This window comes from Rhinoderma darwinii, chromosome 5, assembly GCF_050947455.1.
Source record: "Rhinoderma darwinii isolate aRhiDar2 chromosome 5, aRhiDar2.hap1, whole genome shotgun sequence".
Taxonomy (NCBI): Eukaryota; Metazoa; Chordata; class Amphibia; order Anura; family Rhinodermatidae; genus Rhinoderma; species Rhinoderma darwinii.
Window position 1 is genome coordinate 230,209,595 of NC_134691.1, and position 22,531 is coordinate 230,232,125.

Below are 22,531 nucleotides of genomic sequence, written 5' to 3' on the forward strand. Positions count from 1 at the left end.
TTCCATGGGGCCCTGCAGGCTCACACACATTTACAGCTACTAAGCGGGAGGGAGGTGAATAAAGGCCGGAGAGGAAGCCAGACAGGATTTGCTTCTTTTGCTTGCACCACAATGCAGTGCTGAAAGAGGAGGAGGAATCTACATAAAAACGCCTTCCTGGCAACGCCCAAATGCCCTCCTGCCATGCAGATAAACACTGGCAGCGGCAGCAAGTGCATGCCCACAGCCACCCCTTGTTCCTTCACACCTTGTATCAGCTTTAATCCAATCCAGTCCGGTGCTGCCTGCTGAGCAGCACTGACCAACACTGCCTGGGCCCAGGCTTTTATCTCTGAGGCAGGCCCCATTATGATGTCAGAAAGCTGGCTCTGGAATCCTGAGGGCTCCACTATGACACGTGCAAAGTTCCGTCTGAACTTTATATAAGACGGTGCGGCTCAGTCAGTCACTCAGTGTTGCCTGAGAGGGCAACACTGCAACAGCCGGCCGCCAGGCTGTCTTTTTTTTGCACAGCTACTTGCCTCCAGGAGGCCACAAGAGGGAGACAAGGGACTGCAAAATGGAAAATAGGCATCCACCAACTTTACAGACAACTTCTCTTTGCTCCTACAACCTCCATCCTTGCACAGTTTGTTATTCTTCCAGGTAACATAGTAACAAATCCAAATTGCTGCTCTCTTTGTAGGCAAGCAAGGGTTTGTTGCAACTGCAATTCTTACTTCTTCTTGAAATGTAGGGACGACAGTACATTCCATCACATCCATCTAGTGTACACAGGTAGGTCCATTGTGGCGGGTAGGCGGCTGGCTGCTTTAATGGCTGTTTGCTGTTCCCCTACTCCACTCCACTCCACTATTTGACTGTGGTGCTGCATCAATCAGTGGCTGGCTCAGGTGCAGCTCTTTAACTTACCTAAAAGGGAGGGCGGAGAGAAGACAAGGAAGGTGAATGAGCTGTTCCAATGTGAAATGCCGGAAACACAGAAACACAGAAGACACACACACACACACACACACACACACACACACACACACACACACACACACACAACAAGAGGTGGCAATGTATTAATTAATTGCATTTAATAAATGAGCTCATTATCACACATGACTGTACAAATGCATTGTCCAACAGGTGTTGAAATAATGGGATTAAAAGGGGAGATCCCATCAGAAAGACAAAAACAATAGCAAACACAAATAGCACTTTTGGAATCTGATTTTAGTCAACACATAAGGGAAGGGTGCACCGGTCCTGGAAATACTGCAATACCAGGTCAATGCGTGGAGTGGACAGAGCAAGCTCTATTTCCATCTCCCTGTTCGAAAAATCCATTTAATATATGGTCCCCAGATAGGGGACGTATCAGATATTAAACTGATAAGAACAGATACTACACTTGATCTTAGCCAAAAGGCCGAGAAGCGATAACCCGAATGGGCCGGCCGTTGACCGAGCCTGCCTAATACTGCTGTTCACCCCTTGCAGCGATTGATTCAGCCTACTCCTAGGCAATTCCATGGGGCCCTGCAGGCTCACACACATTTACAGCTACTAAGCGGGAGGGAGGTGAATAAAGGCCGGAGAGGAAGCCAGACAGGATTTGCTTCTTTTGCTTGCACCACAATGCAGTGCTGAAAGAGGAGGAGGAATCTACATAAAAACGCCTTCCTGGCAACGCCCAAATGCCCTCCTGCCATGCAGATAAACACTGGCAGCGGCAGCAAGTGCATGCCCACAGCCACCCCTTGTTCCTTCACACCTTGTATCAGCTTTAATCCAATCCAGTCCGGTGCTGCCTGCTGAGCAGCACTGACCAACACTGCCTGGGCCCAGGCTTTTATCTCTGAGGCAGGCCCCATTATGATGTCAGAAAGCTGGCTCTGGAATCCTGAGGGCTCCACTATGACACGTGCAAAGTTCCGTCTGAACTTTATATAAGACGGTGCGGCTCAGTCAGTCACTCAGTGTTGCCTGAGAGGGCAACACTGCAACAGCCGGCCGCCAGGCTGTCTTTTTTTTGCACAGCTACTTGCCTCCAGGAGGCCACAAGAGGGAGACAAGGGACTGCAAAATGGAAAATAGGCATCCACCAACTTTACAGACAACTTCTCTTTGCTCCTACAACCTCCATCCTTGCACAGTTTGTTATTCTTCCAGGTAACATAGTAACAAATCCAAATTGCTGCTCTCTTTGTAGGCAAGCAAGGGTTTGTTGCAACTGCAATTCTTACTTCTTCTTGAAATGTAGGGACGACAGTACATTCCATCACATCCATCTAGTGTACACAGGTAGGTCCATTGTGGCGGGTAGGCGGCTGGCTGCTTTAATGGCTGTTTGCTGTTCCCCTACTCCACTCCACTCCACTATTTGACTGTGGTGCTGCATCAATCAGTGGCTGGCTCAGGTGCAGCTCTTTAACTTACCTAAAAGGGAGGGCGGAGAGAAGACAAGGAAGGTGAATGAGCTGTTCCAATGTGAAATGCCGGAAACACAGAAACACAGAAGACACACACACACACACACACACACACACACACACACACACAACAAGAGGTGGCAATGTATTAATTAATTGCATTTAATAAATGAGCTCATTATCACACATGACTGTACAAATGCATTGTCCAACAGGTGTTGAAATAATGGGATTAAAAGGGGAGATCCCATCAGAAAGACAAAAACAATAGCAAACACAAATAGCACTTTTGGAATCTGATTTTAGTCAACACATAAGGGAAGGGTGCACCGGTCCTGGAAATACTGCAATACCAGGTCAATGCGTGGAGTGGACAGAGCAAGCTCTATTTCCATCTCCCTGTTCGAAAAATCCATTTAATATATGGTCCCCAGATAGGGGACGTATCAGATATTAAACTGATAAGAACAGATACTACACTTGATCTTAGCCAAAAGGCCGAGAAGCGATAACCCGAATGGGCCGGCCGTTGACCGAGCCTGCCTAATACTGCTGTTCACCCCTTGCAGCGATTGATTCAGCCTACTCCTAGGCAATTCCATGGGGCCCTGCAGGCTCACACACATTTACAGCTACTAAGCGGGAGGGAGGTGAATAAAGGCCGGAGAGGAAGCCAGACAGGATTTGCTTCTTTTGCTTGCACCACAATGCAGTGCTGAAAGAGGAGGAGGAATCTACATAAAAACGCCTTCCTGGCAACGCCCAAATGCCCTCCTGCCATGCAGATAAACACTGGCAGCGGCAGCAAGTGCATGCCCACAGCCACCCCTTGTTCCTTCACACCTTGTATCAGCTTTAATCCAATCCAGTCCGGTGCTGCCTGCTGAGCAGCACTGACCAACACTGCCTGGGCCCAGGCTTTTATCTCTGAGGCAGGCCCCATTATGATGTCAGAAAGCTGGCTCTGGAATCCTGAGGGCTCCACTATGACACGTGCAAAGTTCCGTCTGAACTTTATATAAGACGGTGCGGCTCAGTCAGTCACTCAGTGTTGCCTGAGAGGGCAACACTGCAACAGCCGGCCGCCAGGCTGTCTTTTTTTTGCACAGCTACTTGCCTCCAGGAGGCCACAAGAGGGAGACAAGGGACTGCAAAATGGAAAATAGGCATCCACCAACTTTACAGACAACTTCTCTTTGCTCCTACAACCTCCATCCTTGCACAGTTTGTTATTCTTCCAGGTAACATAGTAACAAATCCAAATTGCTGCTCTCTTTGTAGGCAAGCAAGGGTTTGTTGCAACTGCAATTCTTACTTCTTCTTGAAATGTAGGGACGACAGTACATTCCATCACATCCATCTAGTGTACACAGGTAGGTCCATTGTGGCGGGTAGGCGGCTGGCTGCTTTAATGGCTGTTTGCTGTTCCCCTACTCCACTCCACTCCACTATTTGACTGTGGTGCTGCATCAATCAGTGGCTGGCTCAGGTGCAGCTCTTTAACTTACCTAAAAGGGAGGGCGGAGAGAAGACAAGGAAGGTGAATGAGCTGTTCCAATGTGAAATGCCGGAAACACAGAAACACAGAAGACACACACACACACACACACACACACACACACACACACACACACACACACACACACACACACAACAAGAGGTGGCAATGTATTAATTAATTGCATTTAATAAATGAGCTCATTATCACACATGACTGTACAAATGCATTGTCCAACAGGTGTTGAAATAATGGGATTAAAAGGGGAGATCCCATCAGAAAGACAAAAACAATAGCAAACACAAATAGCACTTTTGGAATCTGATTTTAGTCAACACATAAGGGAAGGGTGCACCGGTCCTGGAAATACTGCAATACCAGGTCAATGCGTGGAGTGGACAGAGCAAGCTCTATTTCCATCTCCCTGTTCGAAAAATCCATTTAATATATGGTCCCCAGATAGGGGACGTATCAGATATTAAACTGATAAGAACAGATTTTTTTTTTTTTTTTTTTTTTTTTTTTTATTAAACCATTCAGGTTTTTTTGAATAAAACCGAGAACTGTAGTTGTTCAAACCACCTCTCTATTTTTCAAAAAATCTCATCACTCTGGTTCGTTATTTTATTTTTCCATCAAATACAAATTAATTCAAACAAATTCCTCAAACTAAATACCTCCATTTTAACATTCGCCATATCCCTTCCGCATCCATACCTTTTCCTAGATCCCATTTATAATAAAAATACAATTTAGCCAATACCATACTAACCACATCCTCCATCTCAAATACTTCTCTTTTATACACATTCAAATTCCTCGTATTCCACAATACCTCTTTCACACAAGTCAAAAAAATCCACAACACTCTATCCTTTTCACTACCCAAACTACACAAACCAAACAAGACAATTTCATACGTCAAACTCTTCAAACCAGTCAATTCTTCGCACAACCCACTCAACTTTTTCCAAACATCCTTTGCATGCTTACACGACCAAAACACATGACTCACATCCTCATCATCCCCACAACCTTCTCTCGGACACCTTTCAGATGCAACCAAACCTCTTCTTTTCTGAACACTCCTTACAGGCAACACTCCATGTACCGACATCCATAACAAATCTTTCTGCTTATTTGACACATCATACGTAACAATCTTCTTCCACACAGACTTAGACTCCATCGAATTCAAACCATTTACAGAACACATCACATTATTCATACACATACTTCTCACAACATTCTTTTCACTCAAAAATCTCTCCATTCTTACATCCTCTAGCTGGAACTTTTTAATAAATTTTTCAACATACAAATACCACCCTGTGCACTGAAAAGCAATTGGTTTACATAAATTACGTTTTTCCCATCTTAGACGCTGAATCACCGTTCCAGCTAAATATTTCGACATTCTGGAAGCCTTGGATTCTTTAAAAAAAAGCTCTACAAAAAAACGTACACAATTAATTCCAATGAAAATCTCCAAATTTGGGAAATCCAAGCCTCCATTACGTCTACTTTTCATTAGAATTTCTCTCTTTGCCTTCTCAATCCCGCTCCCCCATAAAAAAAGGAACAAAACTCTATTCACTTTTTTTAACATAGCTACAGCAGGAGGAAAAACCAGAGCAACATATAAAATCATAGGAAGAATAATACTTTTGACAATTAAAACCTTCCCCGAAAAAGAAAGATCCCTCATTCTCCACATTTCCAACTTTCTCACAATCCTACCACCTAACTCATCCCAACTTTCTCTCCCTTTCAGCTCATCATCAAACACAATACCCAAAATTTTTACACCATTCACCTGTTCCATATCAGAATCACTCACCCGCTCATTACTGAAAAAAATTTTAAATTTGCTCTTACCCCAATTTATTTTAAAAGCAGACGCAATACAAAACATATTTACGATCAACTTCACTCTGGACATATCATACACTGAATCACACAATACGCAAATATCATCCATATATCCCAAAGCTTTCACACGTTTTCCATCACACCCAGGCACCACCAAACCTTTCACAACCTTATCATTTCTAATCATTTGCAACAATGGTTCAATCGCGCAAATAAATAGGATAGGAGACAACGGACAACCCTGTCGCACACCAGACATAATACAAAATGATTCTGAAAAAAACCCATTCACCTGCACACAACTCTTTGCATTCGTATATAAATTCTTCAACAAACTCACAAACTGAACCGGAAAACCCATTCTCTCTAACACTTTGAACAAAAACACATGCGCCACACGATCAAACGCTTTCTCAAAATCTAACGCACACACAATCACCTTCTTATTCCGACCCTTACAATCCTCAAGCATATCCCGCACCAACGCCACGTTTTCATGCAATTTCCTTTTCGGTACCGCACATACCTGATCCTCATCAATCACACACCCAATCACATCTCTCATACGATTCGCAATCAGCTTGGCAAAAATTTTATAATCCGTATTAAGCAAAGTAATTGGTCGCCAGTTTTCTAACCGTCTCTTATCTCCTTTTTTATGCAACAAAACTACCATACCCTTCTTCATCACATCACACATATTAGTCCCAGAAAACAACACTCTCATAACTTCTATAACATCCTTCCCAATTATATCCCAATATTTCCCATAGAAATCAGCTGGTATTCCATCGATCCCTGGAGACTTATTTTTAGCCATACTTCCCACCACATCCTTTACTTCACCATCCATAATCTCACCAAGCAAAAACGCACATTCACTTTCAGGAACAAAATTACCCACAATATCCAAAAACTCCTCATCATCACCCAGATCACACTTCTTCACATCATACAGTTTTTTATAAAAATCAGACACCACATCAATCACATCCTTACCAAACACCTCTTTATCATCCTTATCCAATAACACATTCATTCCACTTTTCCCACCACACATTTTTTTAAAGAAAAATCTAGTGCACTTCTCGTGATTATCTCTAACCTCCACCTTAGACCTAAATATAATTTCTTTCCCTTTCTCTCGGAACCACTCCTTAATATCTTTTTTTGTTTTTTCCAAATCGTGTCTTACATCCATACCCAAATTTTTACATTGTTGAAGGAACGTCATCCGCATATTAAAGCGTGAATATTCTAATCTTTTACCTTCTCGCTCTTCTATACCCTATCTGTCTAAAAAACCCACCAATCTTTTTTTTCACCCATACCCACCATTCACACACATTAGAGAAAGAACTTTTCTTCCTAACCCAAAACCCATATTTTTTCCCAAACCTAGTTTTTACCCTTTCATCACTCAGAAAACTAACATTCATCTTCCATACCCCTCTACCATAAAAGAAATTATTTATAACAAAAACCCCCAACAAACACTCGTGATCTGAAAACCACACTCTCTCCTGCGCATAATCTACACATTTCATTGCAGAGGTAGAAAAAAAGAAAAAGTCCAGACGAGAATCCGTTCTTCCGTCATCGGCATGGTAAGTAAATGGACCTGGTTTCCTGGTGACAGCGTCCTGCAAAGCAAAGTCCTGCAAAATTTTATTCCACAAAACTCCGGTAGCGTCCACATTAGACTCTGTGGATCCAGCTCGGGCCTGCTTCTCCAGGATACAGTTAATGTCCCCAACAATAATTACAGGAACTTTACCGTGTAGAAAAAATTTTAAAGTATCAAAAAGTGCCAACCTATCAGATTTCACAGCATGGCCATAGATATTGATAAGCCTAAACTGCCACCCCTTATAGGCTAGTAACACGCAGACACATCTTCCTTCCTGAATGATTTGAGTCTGTTTGATGACAAACTCATTATTTTTAAAAAGGATACCAATTCCATCATTCCTATTTGTGGAAGAAAAGGACCAAATTGCTTCCCCAAACTTCCATTCTTCTTTACTAGGATTTTTTGACAAACCACATTCTTGTACACAAACGATGTCACTGCCCTTAGAGGCCAAAAAGTCCAGGACTGCAGCACGCTTGTGAGCAGAGGAGAACACCCGTACATTTTGAGAGACAATCTTTAATCTCAAAGACATGCGGGCATAGTATGGTTAGTGCAATGTAAAGCCATGAAATAACCAGAACATATCACGTCCCAGGGAAATACATAGCTCTTTCCAGATTTGCCACATTGACTTCACTGAGGAAACCTTCCCCAGGAGAGCTGGGTACTTCTGAGGCCACCTCAGATGACTTAGGGCTAGAACTGGAGTCACTATCCAGCAAAGAAAAAGGATTTGCATGAGCAGAATCTTCCAACAAACCTATCTTCAGTCTCTTCACCGCCTTTCCAGACTTGCCCCTTTTTGAGACCACTTTATGGAAGATTTCCGCACTAGTGGCACTAGGCATCCTAGCCTCCTTCTCATCCTCCTCTGATATTGACCACTCCACTTTAGCTGAGTCGTCCATTTTTGACTCTGGGCTAGAAAAAGACAAAATTTGCATACTTGCACCATTATCATGGGAAGCACACCCAATAGGTGGCGCTGTGTCTTCACCTTCCATAGGCATAACAACAGGTGTTTCCTCAACAATCGGCTCTGCAGGAGGGACCACACCCAACTCCATGCTGCTAATATGTGAGGTTAGAACCTCTCCTAGTACAGCTTTCCCAGGGTCCTGAGAAGCAGCCACAGAAACACTGCCAGCTGGCTCTGAAGTTATATCAGAAATGGCAGCAAGGGAACTTGTTGTTCTCACCTGTCTGCCCCATGTTCTTCTCTCTTGCCCTAAAAAGGGAAACACCTTTGGACATTTTCTGCATGTATGACCAGGCAAACCACAAATATCACACCTGGATGGGGAAATACACGCACTAGCCTCATGTCCTATTTCCTTGCAATTCCTACAAACCTTGCCTTTACATTCATCTTTGGTATGCCCGTAGGAAAAACAGGATCTACAAAAGCAAGGCATATCCTGGTAGTACAGATATCCCTTGTTCCCACCAATGGAAAAATTAGCAGGAGGATTCATCACTCCTCCAATACAGCTGGAGTCAGGTTTCAGCCTGACCCAGTACTTGATATCACCATTAAAGACTCCCCATAGGTTCTTCTGCTCCACACCTCCTCTAACATGGGTACAGTAGTGAGCTAAAAAAGCCCTGACCAGCCTTCTATCCAAAAATGGGTTATACATATGAATTGTTATACATTTTTCCACTGCAGAAAAAAGAGGTTGCACTTCAATGGATGTTAAAGCCTCATGCATGTGTTTCTCCTTGAGCAACTGAAAAACGTTTAAACAATAGGCAGCCTCAAAAAAGGATACATCATATGTAGCAATATTGCTGAAAGCTTGGATACAGAATACCTCTACCAACTTAACTCCAGCCAGGTCCAGAAGGATGTTCTCAATGATATGTCCAGTATCAACTTCGTCTCTCCTCTGCTCATTCACCACGAAACGGATAGTGTTACGCACAGCTGCCATCTTGATATGAAATGCCCAACGGCACGGTGATCGCTCCCAAAAACGTCGGAAAGGACTCCACGAAAGGCCGAACCCCCCGGCCCAGACCAGGCAATGAACCTGATCTGAGCCAAAAGGCCGAGAAGCGATAACCCGAATGGGCCGGCCGTTGACCGAGCCTGCCTAATACTGCTGTTCACCCCTTGCAGCGATTGATTCAGCCTACTCCTAGGCAATTCCATGGGGCCCTGCAGGCTCACACACATTTACAGCTACTAAGCGGGAGGGAGGTGAATAAAGGCCGGAGAGGAAGCCAGACAGGATTTGCTTCTTTTGCTTGCACCACAATGCAGTGCTGAAAGAGGAGGAGGAATCTACATAAAAACGCCTTCCTGGCAACGCCCAAATGCCCTCCTGCCATGCAGATAAACACTGGCAGCGGCAGCAAGTGCATGCCCACAGCCACCCCTTGTTCCTTCACACCTTGTATCAGCTTTAATCCAATCCAGTCCGGTGCTGCCTGCTGAGCAGCACTGACCAACACTGCCTGGGCCCAGGCTTTTATCTCTGAGGCAGGCCCCATTATGATGTCAGAAAGCTGGCTCTGGAATCCTGAGGGCTCCACTATGACACGTGCAAAGTTCCGTCTGAACTTTATATAAGACGGTGCGGCTCAGTCAGTCACTCAGTGTTGCCTGAGAGGGCAACACTGCAACAGCCGGCCGCCAGGCTGTCTTTTTTTTGCACAGCTACTTGCCTCCAGGAGGCCACAAGAGGGAGACAAGGGACTGCAAAATGGAAAATAGGCATCCACCAACTTTACAGACAACTTCTCTTTGCTCCTACAACCTCCATCCTTGCACAGTTTGTTATTCTTCCAGGTAACATAGTAACAAATCCAAATTGCTGCTCTCTTTGTAGGCAAGCAAGGGTTTGTTGCAACTGCAATTCTTACTTCTTCTTGAAATGTAGGGACGACAGTACATTCCATCACATCCATCTAGTGTACACAGGTAGGTCCATTGTGGCGGGTAGGCGGCTGGCTGCTTTAATGGCTGTTTGCTGTTCCCCTACTCCACTCCACTCCACTATTTGACTGTGGTGCTGCATCAATCAGTGGCTGGCTCAGGTGCAGCTCTTTAACTTACCTAAAAGGGAGGGCGGAGAGAAGACAAGGAAGGTGAATGAGCTGTTCCAATGTGAAATGCCGGAAACACAGAAACACAGAAGACACACACACACACACACACACACACACACACACACACACACACACACACACACACACACAACAAGAGGTGGCAATGTATTAATTAATTGCATTTAATAAATGAGCTCATTATCACACATGACTGTACAAATGCATTGTCCAACAGGTGTTGAAATAATGGGATTAAAAGGGGAGATCCCATCAGAAAGACAAAAACAATAGCAAACACAAATAGCACTTTTGGAATCTGATTTTAGTCAACACATAAGGGAAGGGTGCACCGGTCCTGGAAATACTGCAATACCAGGTCAATGCGTGGAGTGGACAGAGCAAGCTCTATTTCCATCTCCCTGTTCGAAAAATCCATTTAATATATGGTCCCCAGATAGGGGACGTATCAGATATTAAACTGATAAGAACAGATACTACACTTGATCTTAGCCAAAAGGCCGAGAAGCGATAACCCGAATGGGCCGGCCGTTGACCGAGCCTGCCTAATACTGCTGTTCACCCCTTGCAGCGATTGATTCAGCCTACTCCTAGGCAATTCCATGGGGCCCTGCAGGCTCACACACATTTACAGCTACTAAGCGGGAGGGAGGTGAATAAAGGCCGGAGAGGAAGCCAGACAGGATTTGCTTCTTTTGCTTGCACCACAATGCAGTGCTGAAAGAGGAGGAGGAATCTACATAAAAACGCCTTCCTGGCAACGCCCAAATGCCCTCCTGCCATGCAGATAAACACTGGCAGCGGCAGCAAGTGCATGCCCACAGCCACCCCTTGTTCCTTCACACCTTGTATCAGCTTTAATCCAATCCAGTCCGGTGCTGCCTGCTGAGCAGCACTGACCAACACTGCCTGGGCCCAGGCTTTTATCTCTGAGGCAGGCCCCATTATGATGTCAGAAAGCTGGCTCTGGAATCCTGAGGGCTCCACTATGACACGTGCAAAGTTCCGTCTGAACTTTATATAAGACGGTGCGGCTCAGTCAGTCACTCAGTGTTGCCTGAGAGGGCAACACTGCAACAGCCGGCCGCCAGGCTGTCTTTTTTTTGCACAGCTACTTGCCTCCAGGAGGCCACAAGAGGGAGACAAGGGACTGCAAAATGGAAAATAGGCATCCACCAACTTTACAGACAACTTCTCTTTGCTCCTACAACCTCCATCCTTGCACAGTTTGTTATTCTTCCAGGTAACATAGTAACAAATCCAAATTGCTGCTCTCTTTGTAGGCAAGCAAGGGTTTGTTGCAACTGCAATTCTTACTTCTTCTTGAAATGTAGGGACGACAGTACATTCCATCACATCCATCTAGTGTACACAGGTAGGTCCATTGTGGCGGGTAGGCGGCTGGCTGCTTTAATGGCTGTTTGCTGTTCCCCTACTCCACTCCACTCCACTATTTGACTGTGGTGCTGCATCAATCAGTGGCTGGCTCAGGTGCAGCTCTTTAACTTACCTAAAAGGGAGGGCGGAGAGAAGACAAGGAAGGTGAATGAGCTGTTCCAATGTGAAATGCCGGAAACACAGAAACACAGAAGACACACACACACACACACACACACACACACACACACACACACACACACACACACACACAACAAGAGGTGGCAATGTATTAATTAATTGCATTTAATAAATGAGCTCATTATCACACATGACTGTACAAATGCATTGTCCAACAGGTGTTGAAATAATGGGATTAAAAGGGGAGATCCCATCAGAAAGACAAAAACAATAGCAAACACAAATAGCACTTTTGGAATCTGATTTTAGTCAACACATAAGGGAAGGGTGCACCGGTCCTGGAAATACTGCAATACCAGGTCAATGCGTGGAGTGGACAGAGCAAGCTCTATTTCCATCTCCCTGTTCGAAAAATCCATTTAATATATGGTCCCCAGATAGGGGACGTATCAGATATTAAACTGATAAGAACAGATTTTTTTTTTTTTTTTTTTTTTTTTTTTTTTTTTTTTTTTCCACTCAGGTCTCAAGTCTAAAATCTTAAAACTCAAATCTTAAGACTTGGATCATCATAATGAAAAATGTATATATATATTTTTTTTTTTTTTTTTTTTTTTAATTTTCCTCTTTTAATATATTTATTGTACATACATATCCATTACACAAATACATCCATATCTGTTGCCATTTAAATCATGGCACCAAGCCTTTTTTTATCGCAAAAATAACAAGCATTTCTAAGTGTTCCTGCTTCAGGGTTTCACCATCCCATTCACTTTTAACCTCTTCCACCAACCAAGGTGGTATGCTAAATCTTTCCATAAAGCGGAAAAAATGTTTTGACAAATGTGATTCTATTCTTTCACGCAAATCCTCTATATCCGCCTTCTCCCGTAAAATCATAACCTCTCTCCTTATCTTCTCTCTTTCTTCACTTTCTTCTTTAGATATTTTAGCTTTCTCAATTTTTCTTTTTTCAGCCATTTTTTCTTTCCCCATATCTATATCTTTAACACTTTCTCCTCCACTATTCTCCATTTTTTTCGTTACTGAAGCAACCTCTTCAACATTCGGTTTACTTTTCTCCATACTCGTTCCGCTCTCTTGTTGCACTCCTCTTCCATGTCTCTTTGGACATATCCTGAAGACATGCCCACCCTCTCCACACATGTTACAAATCTTTTCCTCTTTGCAGTCTTGGTAGCTGTGGCCTTCCTGCAAACATTTCGTACAGACAGTCTTTTGACATTCTGCTGTATTGTGCCCATATTTTTTACAGTTCCTGCAGAAGATGTCCATCCCAGAAAAAAACAAATCTCCAGTTGTGTTTCCAATTTTAAAGCGTGCCGGCGGGATCACCAATTTCCCAGAAGTTTTGTCAAGTTTCAGTGAACAAAGAAATCTCCACTTACCGGTCCAAAAGCCAAACTCATTCAGGACTTTGCCTTTCTCCACAACTTTCCCACAATACTTCCCTAGGAATATGCTAATGTCCTCCTCTTCAACATATGGAGAGTACATTTTAACAGTCACAAGCCGTTGCCACTCAGAGAAGTGTGGCACCAGTACAATACCTTCCAGTCTTGAATCTCCACGTGTCTCATTAAAAATTCCCAAAAACTTCAAGTAAGTATCTTCGTTAATGAACGTGACGTCGTAGACACCTCTCCGTGGATAATCCATTACAGCCAGTATATCCTCCTTGCTCAGCCGAAACAGTCCCAGCAACAAATCTTTGCTCAGGAAACGCAGGTCTTTCTTGGTCCTTTCCAGTTCCGTCACCATAAAACGAACAGCGTTCCTGGTCTTCATATAATCCGGTACGGTCTCCATTCTGACGTCTTTCAAGGTAAACCTTCAACACCGAGGTGTCAGGTGGGTGATCGCTCCTCGTTGCCCTGGACTAATCCTCCTCCCCAATAGCAGCAGAGGGGTGAAGTCTCTTGTAAAAGAGACGATCCCCCCAGGCCAAGGAAAAGGGTACCAGGGCACCTCCTGACCAAGAAACAAGGCAATACCCTAAAGCACTACACTTGATCTTAGCCAAAAGGCCGAGAAGCGATAACCCGAATGGGCCGGCCGTTGACCGAGCCTGCCTAATACTGCTGTTCACCCCTTGCAGCGATTGATTCAGCCTACTCCTAGGCAATTCCATGGGGCCCTGCAGGCTCACACACATTTACAGCTACTAAGCGGGAGGGAGGTGAATAAAGGCCGGAGAGGAAGCCAGACAGGATTTGCTTCTTTTGCTTGCACCACAATGCAGTGCTGAAAGAGGAGGAGGAATCTACATAAAAACGCCTTCCTGGCAACGCCCAAATGCCCTCCTGCCATGCAGATAAACACTGGCAGCGGCAGCAAGTGCATGCCCACAGCCACCCCTTGTTCCTTCACACCTTGTATCAGCTTTAATCCAATCCAGTCCGGTGCTGCCTGCTGAGCAGCACTGACCAACACTGCCTGGGCCCAGGCTTTTATCTCTGAGGCAGGCCCCATTATGATGTCAGAAAGCTGGCTCTGGAATCCTGAGGGCTCCACTATGACACGTGCAAAGTTCCGTCTGAACTTTATATAAGACGGTGCGGCTCAGTCAGTCACTCAGTGTTGCCTGAGAGGGCAACACTGCAACAGCCGGCCGCCAGGCTGTCTTTTTTTTGCACAGCTACTTGCCTCCAGGAGGCCACAAGAGGGAGACAAGGGACTGCAAAATGGAAAATAGGCATCCACCAACTTTACAGACAACTTCTCTTTGCTCCTACAACCTCCATCCTTGCACAGTTTGTTATTCTTCCAGGTAACATAGTAACAAATCCAAATTGCTGCTCTCTTTGTAGGCAAGCAAGGGTTTGTTGCAACTGCAATTCTTACTTCTTCTTGAAATGTAGGGACGACAGTACATTCCATCACATCCATCTAGTGTACACAGGTAGGTCCATTGTGGCGGGTAGGCGGCTGGCTGCTTTAATGGCTGTTTGCTGTTCCCCTACTCCACTCCACTCCACTATTTGACTGTGGTGCTGCATCAATCAGTGGCTGGCTCAGGTGCAGCTCTTTAACTTACCTAAAAGGGAGGGCGGAGAGAAGACAAGGAAGGTGAATGAGCTGTTCCAATGTGAAATGCCGGAAACACAGAAACACAGAAGACACACACACACACACACACACACACACACACACACACACACACACACACACACACACAACAAGAGGTGGCAATGTATTAATTAATTGCATTTAATAAATGAGCTCATTATCACACATGACTGTACAAATGCATTGTCCAACAGGTGTTGAAATAATGGGATTAAAAGGGGAGATCCCATCAGAAAGACAAAAACAATAGCAAACACAAATAGCACTTTTGGAATCTGATTTTAGTCAACACATAAGGGAAGGGTGCACCGGTCCTGGAAATACTGCAATACCAGGTCAATGCGTGGAGTGGACAGAGCAAGCTCTATTTCCATCTCCCTGTTCGAAAAATCCATTTAATATATGGTCCCCAGATAGGGGACGTATCAGATATTAAACTGATAAGAACAGATTTTTTGATTGAAAATTGCTTTATTGACAATCAATCGTCATCATACAAACATTACTGCGACGCAGCGCAAGCCATGAAGCAGCAAATAATAAATAATAACAGTCGTCATACATAACATGACAGTATAATACACAGTACAGGCTAGCCTATGCTATACATTACTCCACATGCTACACTAACATTCTTGCATTCACTAACGCCAAACAACAAAGCATTACAGACAAGTGATGGGATAGGGGAGTGGGTAGGAGGGGATAGGGAAGGGGGAAATCACAGGCCCGAAGCTTTATTGAAAGACAACACACAAGAGGGGAGAGTGGGGGGAAGGGGAGTATCAGTCCTCTTCCTCATCGACGTCCGGGCTGTCCCAGGTGGAATAGTCTCTGAGCAGGCTGTGGATCAGCCTGCGGCAGTCCTGGACGGACACACTCTCTCTCCGCAAAATCAGACGGTTCCTGGCAAACCATATAGCGTCCTTAAAGCAGTTCATAAGGCGCCAGGCTTCCTGGATTGCTCCATCCGTGGTATTCCCAGGAAATAGTCCATAAAGTACCGAGCGGTACGACAGTCTGTTCCTGGGTACTGAGTCCTTGAGTTCATGTTCCAAGGCTTTCAACAGACCCTGTGCAAAGGGGCACTGCCAGAAAATGTGCAAAGATGTTTCCTCCGTGAAGGGGCATCTGGGGCAGTACCGGGTCTTGCACAGGTTGCGGGCATGCATGAATGACCTAAGAGGCAGTCCTCCCTGGATGGCCATCCATGAAATGTCCTTGTGCCCGTTGGTCAACCTGTCAGATGACACGTTAGTCCAAACAGTCTCCAACGTGTCGGCATGAAGCCCTGGAACAGACTCCAGTGAGTCCTTTGCTCTGATGTGCTTGTGGATCGTCTTAGGTTTCCACAAGTCGGGCTTAAGACCCTCCAGTTGATGCTCCCTCACGAACCGGACGACATCTCCGTAGAACCAGGGAGCGTGCCAGTTGTAAGGGAAGGAGCTGTCCCACTTGTCCCAGCCAAAACCTCGCCAGAGGGGAAGGAGGAAGTAGCGGGACATGGCCTTGCCCGCAGAGCCGTTTGCTGTCCTCAGAGTCCTACGAACACAGTCACATACAAAAGCGATCCGCAGCAGAGTGGGAATGTCGGGTATACCCTTCCCACCTTTGCGGGGCTCCTTGTACATAACAGTCCGCTTTACTCTGTCCATTTTCGAGCCCCAGATGAAGCGAAACACAGTCCTGGTAATGGCCCTCGAGACGGTGGCAAGAGGGGGCCATGCCTGTGCAGTGTATTGTAGCACAGGCAAGACTTCGTTACGCAGGACCATTGCTTTGCCCTCAATAGTGAGTTGTCTGAGGCTCCACAGTCCGATCCTTTGGTTGACTTTGGCCAAGCGTTCTTCCCACGACTTTAGGGCTGCACCTTCCTTACCGAACCAGACTCCCAGAATTTTGATGAAGTCCGGCTTGATAGTAAACGGGAAGGAGGCAGGAGAAGGCAGGTACCACTTTCCGAAGAGCATGGCTTCCGACTTCCCGCAGTTGACTTTTGCCCCTGAAGCGTGTCCGAACTCCTCGCAGGTCTGGACGAGTGCAGTCACCGAACTCTGGTCAGCGCAGAAGACGGTCACGTCGTCCATGTACAGCGAGCATTTGACCTCGAAGTGTCCTGGACCTGGTGCGGTGATCCCTCTGATCTCTCCATTCTGCCGGATAGCCTCTGCGAAGAGCTCTATAACACAAACAAAAAGGAGAGGTGAAAGAGGACAGCCTTGTCTAACCCCCGACGATACAGGAAAGGGGTCAGTCTTCCAGCCGTTCACCAGCACCGAGCTGTAAATGTCGCAATACATCAGGTTAACATACAAACAGAACAACCTGCCAAGCCGCAGCCTACGCAGAGCCTTACCCATGAATTCGTGAGAGACCCGGTCAAAAGCCTTCTCCTGATCCAGACTGACCAGGGCCGCGTGTGTACGGCGGCTTTGCATGTAATGCACCGTGTCCCTCACCAGGGCAAGACTGTCGGCCACCCTACGGCCAGGAATGCCGCAGGTTTGGTCCGATCCGATGATCTGTCCGATGACAACCTTCAGTCTGTTGGTCAATACTTTGGCGAGGATCTTGTAGTCCACGTTCAGGAGAGAGATGGGACGCCAGTTTTTCAGGTCACATCTCTCCCCCTTCCGCTTATACAAGATCGTGATCATGCCTTCTCTCAAGGACGGTGGCATTCTACCCTCCACCACCATCTCCTCATAGAGCTCCAGCAGGTCCGGACAGATCAAGTCCCCCAGCGCTACATAGAGCTCTGCTGGGAGACCATCACTGCCCGGGGTCCTGCCGGGTCTGAAGGATTTAGCGGCAGAGAGCAGTTCCTCCACCGTCAGGGGTACATCCATAGCCTCCGTACCTGCAGGATCAAGATGATTAGTGATACCTGACAGGAATTTATCGGCGGCTTCGGGGTCAGTGGTTTTCCGGGAGTAGAGGCTTCGGTAGTAGTCTGTGACGACTCCCATCACCTCCTTCTTCCCAGAATGCATGTTTCCGGTCTCATCTCGGAGTTCCTTCAGGGGCGTGTGGCCGGCATGGAGTTTCCTGAAAAAGAACGAGTTACATTTCTCACCCTTCTCCAGGTTCTCCACCTTGGAACGAAAGACAATTCGCTTGGATTCCTCCTCAAAGTGCCTTTTCAGGCCCTTTTTGGCTTCCTCCAGCTCCTTCCTGACGTCCCAGCCGCATTGAAGGAGGTCTTGCAGGGATCGCAGCTGACGCTGCATCTCTCTGAAGTCTCTCTTCCTCTCACACGCCTGTTGACGACTTTTTGCCTGAAAGAAACAACGAAATTCAACTTTAACATATTCCCACCAGTCACAGGTTTTGTCAAAGAAAACTTTATCATTCCTCCAAACAATATAGGCGTCTCTAAGTTCCGCCAGTACCTCCTCTCTTTCCAGCAGGGCACAATTCAGCTTCCAGGAGCCAGGGCCGGGAGGAAAACCGTGGCCGATGGCACCCTGGAAGAGAATGGCCCTGTGGTCAGAGAAGAAGCAGGGGACCATGGAGTGCCCATGCTGCTTGACTGCCCGGGAGGTGAACACAAAGTCAATCCGAGAACGAAGTGAGCCATCGGGTCGGCTCCATGAATAGTTCACAGAGCCGATCCCCATGGAGCCCACAACGTCCTGCAAGGATGCTTCGGTTACCATCTCGATAAGCAGTTTGGAACTGACATCCAGTTTGATTGAAGTGCCGGAACTTCGTCCATCCTCTTCGATGGGGCAGTTGAAGTCCCCGGCCATCACCACTGCCCTAGTGGTGGCGAGCTGGGTCCGCAGGGTCTGGAATAGTTCCAGGCGCTCAGCCTTCATAGGGGGAGCGTACACGTTGATGAGCCTAATCGGCTCTCCTGCCCAGGAACCGTCTACGACCAACAAGCGGCCGCAGGCGAGCTCCTGGACAGAGTCAACAGTAAATACGCTTCCCCTAATCAGGATGGCAACCCCTGCAGACTTACAGTCGCCCCCACCAGACCAGTAGGACGGGCCATGGGTCCACTGCCTGGCCAGATGATGGTATGACCTGGAAGAGGGGAGAGTACATTCCTGCAGCATAAATACATCACTCGACTGCCTGGAAAGAAAAGTTAGCACCATCTGACATCTAGTCCTATCTCTAACACTCCTCACATTGAGGCTAAAGATGTTAAGTTTAGCAGCCATGGGGGAGAATAAAGAAGGTCAGTGCAAACGATACACCTTAGTTACCAGTCCGGTCGGGCGGATCCTCCTCTCCTGGCGGGTCCGAAAGATCCAGCAGGCCCTCTGACAAAAATTGTTCCAGGATTGTAGCCACCTGGATGTCTGTTGTGAAGTCGATGACCTCAGGTTCAGACACGAGTTCCTCCACCATCTGCTCCATTTCCTCCTGCTGCGCAAGGGAATCTTCGCAGATTTCCACGACTTGTCGCTTTGAGGACTCAGCAGCTGGGCTGTCCCTCACCTTTCTCTTCCTCTGGATGGCACCTGAGGAGACAAGAGGGGGAAAATCCTCCAGGGAGAGGACTCCAGCAGCTGGAGGGGAAGATGTTAGTGCTGCTGGAGCTGGGGAGAAGGGAGGCTGGGTTGGGAGAGGTGCAGGTGACAGGACCACTGAGATGGGTGGGTAGGAGAAGGTGAGAGCCTCAGTGGGGGTGACAGGGGTTGGGGACGGGGGGGTGGGGAGGGCCGGGCGAGGGAGGGTGGGAAGGGTAGGGCGAGGGAGGGCCGGGAGACGGGGGGGAGGGACTGTCGTCTTCTTACCATCCTTCTTATTCCCGGTCTTCTGCGCCGCTGGAGCTCTGTTTGGGGCGGGGTTCCCTCTGGCCGGAGCTTTCGCCGCTACAGTTGCCCAGGATCGATCCCTCTTCGGGCAGTCCTTGTAGGAGTGGGCTGCTTGTCCGCAGAGGTTGCACATTGTCCGTTTCGGGCAGTCTTTGGTCTCGTGTCCTGTTACCCGGCAGTTCTTGCAGGCGTCCTCCTTGCAGTCCTTCACCGAATGACCCTTCTTGCTGCATCTCCTGCAGATCTGCGGCATGTCCGGGTAGTAGATGAGGCCGTAGGAGTTGCCCAGCGAGAATGACTGGGGCAGGTGCTGGAGGCCGTCTTCCGCGCTCGAATCCTTGTTCAGTCGGACGATTACCGACCACTTGCCAGTCCAGAAGCCGAGTCCGTTCAGGATGTGGGTGGGTTCCCTCACCACTGTGCAGAACCGCTTCAGGAGCGTGGTGATGTCTTTGCCGGGGGTGTGTGGGTTCCGCATTGAGACCGTCACCCGCCTTTCCTCTCTTTGGACAGGGCAGTTGCCCACAAAGCGAGAGAAAGGGGATTCAGGCCTCGCCGCTTTCACCATCTCCCAGTACCTTCTGCAGATGTTGATCGATGCAAAGGTCACGAAGAACATCCCGGTCATGAAGGCCTGGATGCTGATGGTCTCCGGCTTAGCGAAGCCCTGGTCCAGGAGCATCTTCTGGCAGAACACTTCTTCCGTCATGTCCGGCACTCTCCCGTCCACCTCCTTCAGCTTCAGGGCCACCGTCTGCTTCATCCAGGGCTCCAGGGTTGGAGCAGCCTGGTTCGGCTTCCTGGTGGCCTGTTGGCCTGAGGAGGCTTCAGGAGGAGATGTCCTGGCCTGGGTCGGCTCACCTGGTCCATCAGCCTTCTTCTTCTGGGTGGCAGGGTTGCTGGTTGAGGCCATGGCTTCTTCCAGCTGTTCCTGTCGCTTGGGGAGGATCTTCGATAGCTCTTTCCCGAAGGGGGCGGAGCTATGCAAATCTTCTCCTTGCTGGCCGAGGTTCTTCCACGAAATTTCTTCCGCAGCGGTTCCTCGTCGAGCTTCTTCTTCTGCGGCCGAGCTTCTTCGAAGATCCCCTTCAGCAGCGGCTCTTCTCCGAAGTTCTCCTTCTTCTTCCCGGCAGCAATCTCCCGGAGCTTCTTCCCCGATGGCGGCTTCTCCCTTCTGGATCGTCGTCTTCGGTGGTTCTTCTCCGCAGTTCGTCGCCGGCTTCGTCTGGAACGCTCTTGGATCGCTGAGCTAGTGTTTATAGCCCCCAGTGGTTCTCCGAGCTATCTATCCTTACAAGGACTGATAAGAACAGATTTTTTTTTTTTTTTTTTTTTTTTTTTTTTTTTTTATTAAACCATTCAGGTTTTTTTGAATAAAACCGAGAACTGTAGTTGTTCAAACCACCTCTCTATTTTTCAAAAAATCTCATCACTCTGGTTCATTATTTTATTTTTCCATCAAATACAAGATAAGTCAAACAAAATTCCTCAAACTAAATACCGCCATTTTAACATTCGCCATATCCCTTCCGCATCCATACCTTTTTCTAGATCCCATTTATAATAAAAATACAATTTAGCCAATACCATACTAACCACATCCTCCATCTCAAATACTTCTCTTTTATACACATTCAAATTCCTCGTATTCCACAATACCTCTTTCACACAAGTCAAAAAAATCCACAACACTCTATCCTTTTCACTACCCAAACTACACAAACCAAACAAGACAATTTCATACGTCAAACTCTTCAAACCAGTCAATTCTTCGCACAACCCACTCAACTTTTTCCAAACATCCTTTGCATGCTTACACGACCAAAACACATGACTCACATCCTCATCATCCCCACAACCTTCTCTCGGACACCTTTCAGATGCAACCAAACCTCTTCTTTTCTGAACACTCCTTACAGGCAACACTCCATGTACCGACATCCATAACAAATCTTTCTGCTTATTAGACACATCATACGTAACAATCTTCTTCCACACAGACCTAGACTCCATTGAATTCAAACCATTTACAGAACACATCACATTATTCATACACATACTTCTCACAACATTCTTTTCACTCAAAAATCTCTCCATTCTTACATCCTCTAGCTGGAACTTTTAATAAATTTTTCAACATACAAATACCACCCTGTGCACTGAAAAGCAATTGGTTTACATAAATTACGTTTTTCCCACCTTAGACGCTGAATCACCGTTCCAGCTAAATATTTCGACATTCTGGAAGCCTTGGATTCTTTAAATAAAAGCTCTACAAAAAAACGTACACAATTAATTCCGATGAAAATCTCCAAATTTGGGAAATCCAAGCCTCCATTACGTCTGCTTTTCATTAGAATTTCTCTCTTTGCCTTCTCAATCCCGCTCCCCCATAAAAAAAGGAACAAAACTCTATTCACTTTTTTTAACATAGCTACAGCAGGAGGAAAAACCAGAGCAACATATAAAATCATAGGAAGAATAATACTTTTGACAATTAAAACCTTCCCCGAAAAAGAAAGATCCCTCATTCTCCACATTTCCAACTTTCGCACAATCCTACCACCTAACTCATCCCAACTTTCTCTCCCTTTCAGCTCATCATCAAACACAATACCCAAAATTTTCACACCATTCACCTGTTCCATAT

General features: G+C 46.5%; 4 non-coding genes and 3 pseudogenes across 4 annotated transcripts; all 7 read right to left on the reverse strand.

Annotated features, from left to right (window-relative positions):
* Nucleotides 1-1,238: 1,238 nt before the first annotated feature.
* Nucleotides 1,239-1,429, reverse strand: LOC142653584 (U2 spliceosomal RNA). The gene has a single exon (XR_012848512.1). It is a non-coding gene; the product is annotated as a U2 spliceosomal RNA (small nuclear RNA).
* Nucleotides 1,430-2,739: 1,310 nt separating this feature from the next.
* On the reverse strand, nt 2,740-2,930 carry LOC142653585 (U2 spliceosomal RNA). The gene has a single exon (XR_012848513.1). It is a non-coding gene; the product is annotated as a U2 spliceosomal RNA (small nuclear RNA).
* A 1,332-nt stretch (nt 2,931-4,262) lies between these two features.
* Nucleotides 4,263-4,479, reverse strand: LOC142654231 (U2 spliceosomal RNA; annotated as a pseudogene).
* A 6,340-nt stretch (nt 4,480-10,819) lies between these two features.
* LOC142653587 (U2 spliceosomal RNA) lies at nt 10,820-11,010 on the reverse strand. The gene has a single exon (XR_012848515.1). It is a non-coding gene; the product is annotated as a U2 spliceosomal RNA (small nuclear RNA).
* A 1,328-nt stretch (nt 11,011-12,338) lies between these two features.
* LOC142654331 (U2 spliceosomal RNA) lies at nt 12,339-12,559 on the reverse strand (annotated as a pseudogene).
* Nucleotides 12,560-13,937: 1,378 nt separating this feature from the next.
* Nucleotides 13,938-14,079, reverse strand: LOC142654589 (U2 spliceosomal RNA; annotated as a pseudogene).
* A 1,328-nt stretch (nt 14,080-15,407) lies between these two features.
* On the reverse strand, nt 15,408-15,595 carry LOC142653880 (U2 spliceosomal RNA). Its single transcript, XR_012848731.1, has one exon. It is a non-coding gene; the product is annotated as a U2 spliceosomal RNA (small nuclear RNA).
* Nucleotides 15,596-22,531: the final 6,936 nt, after the last annotated feature.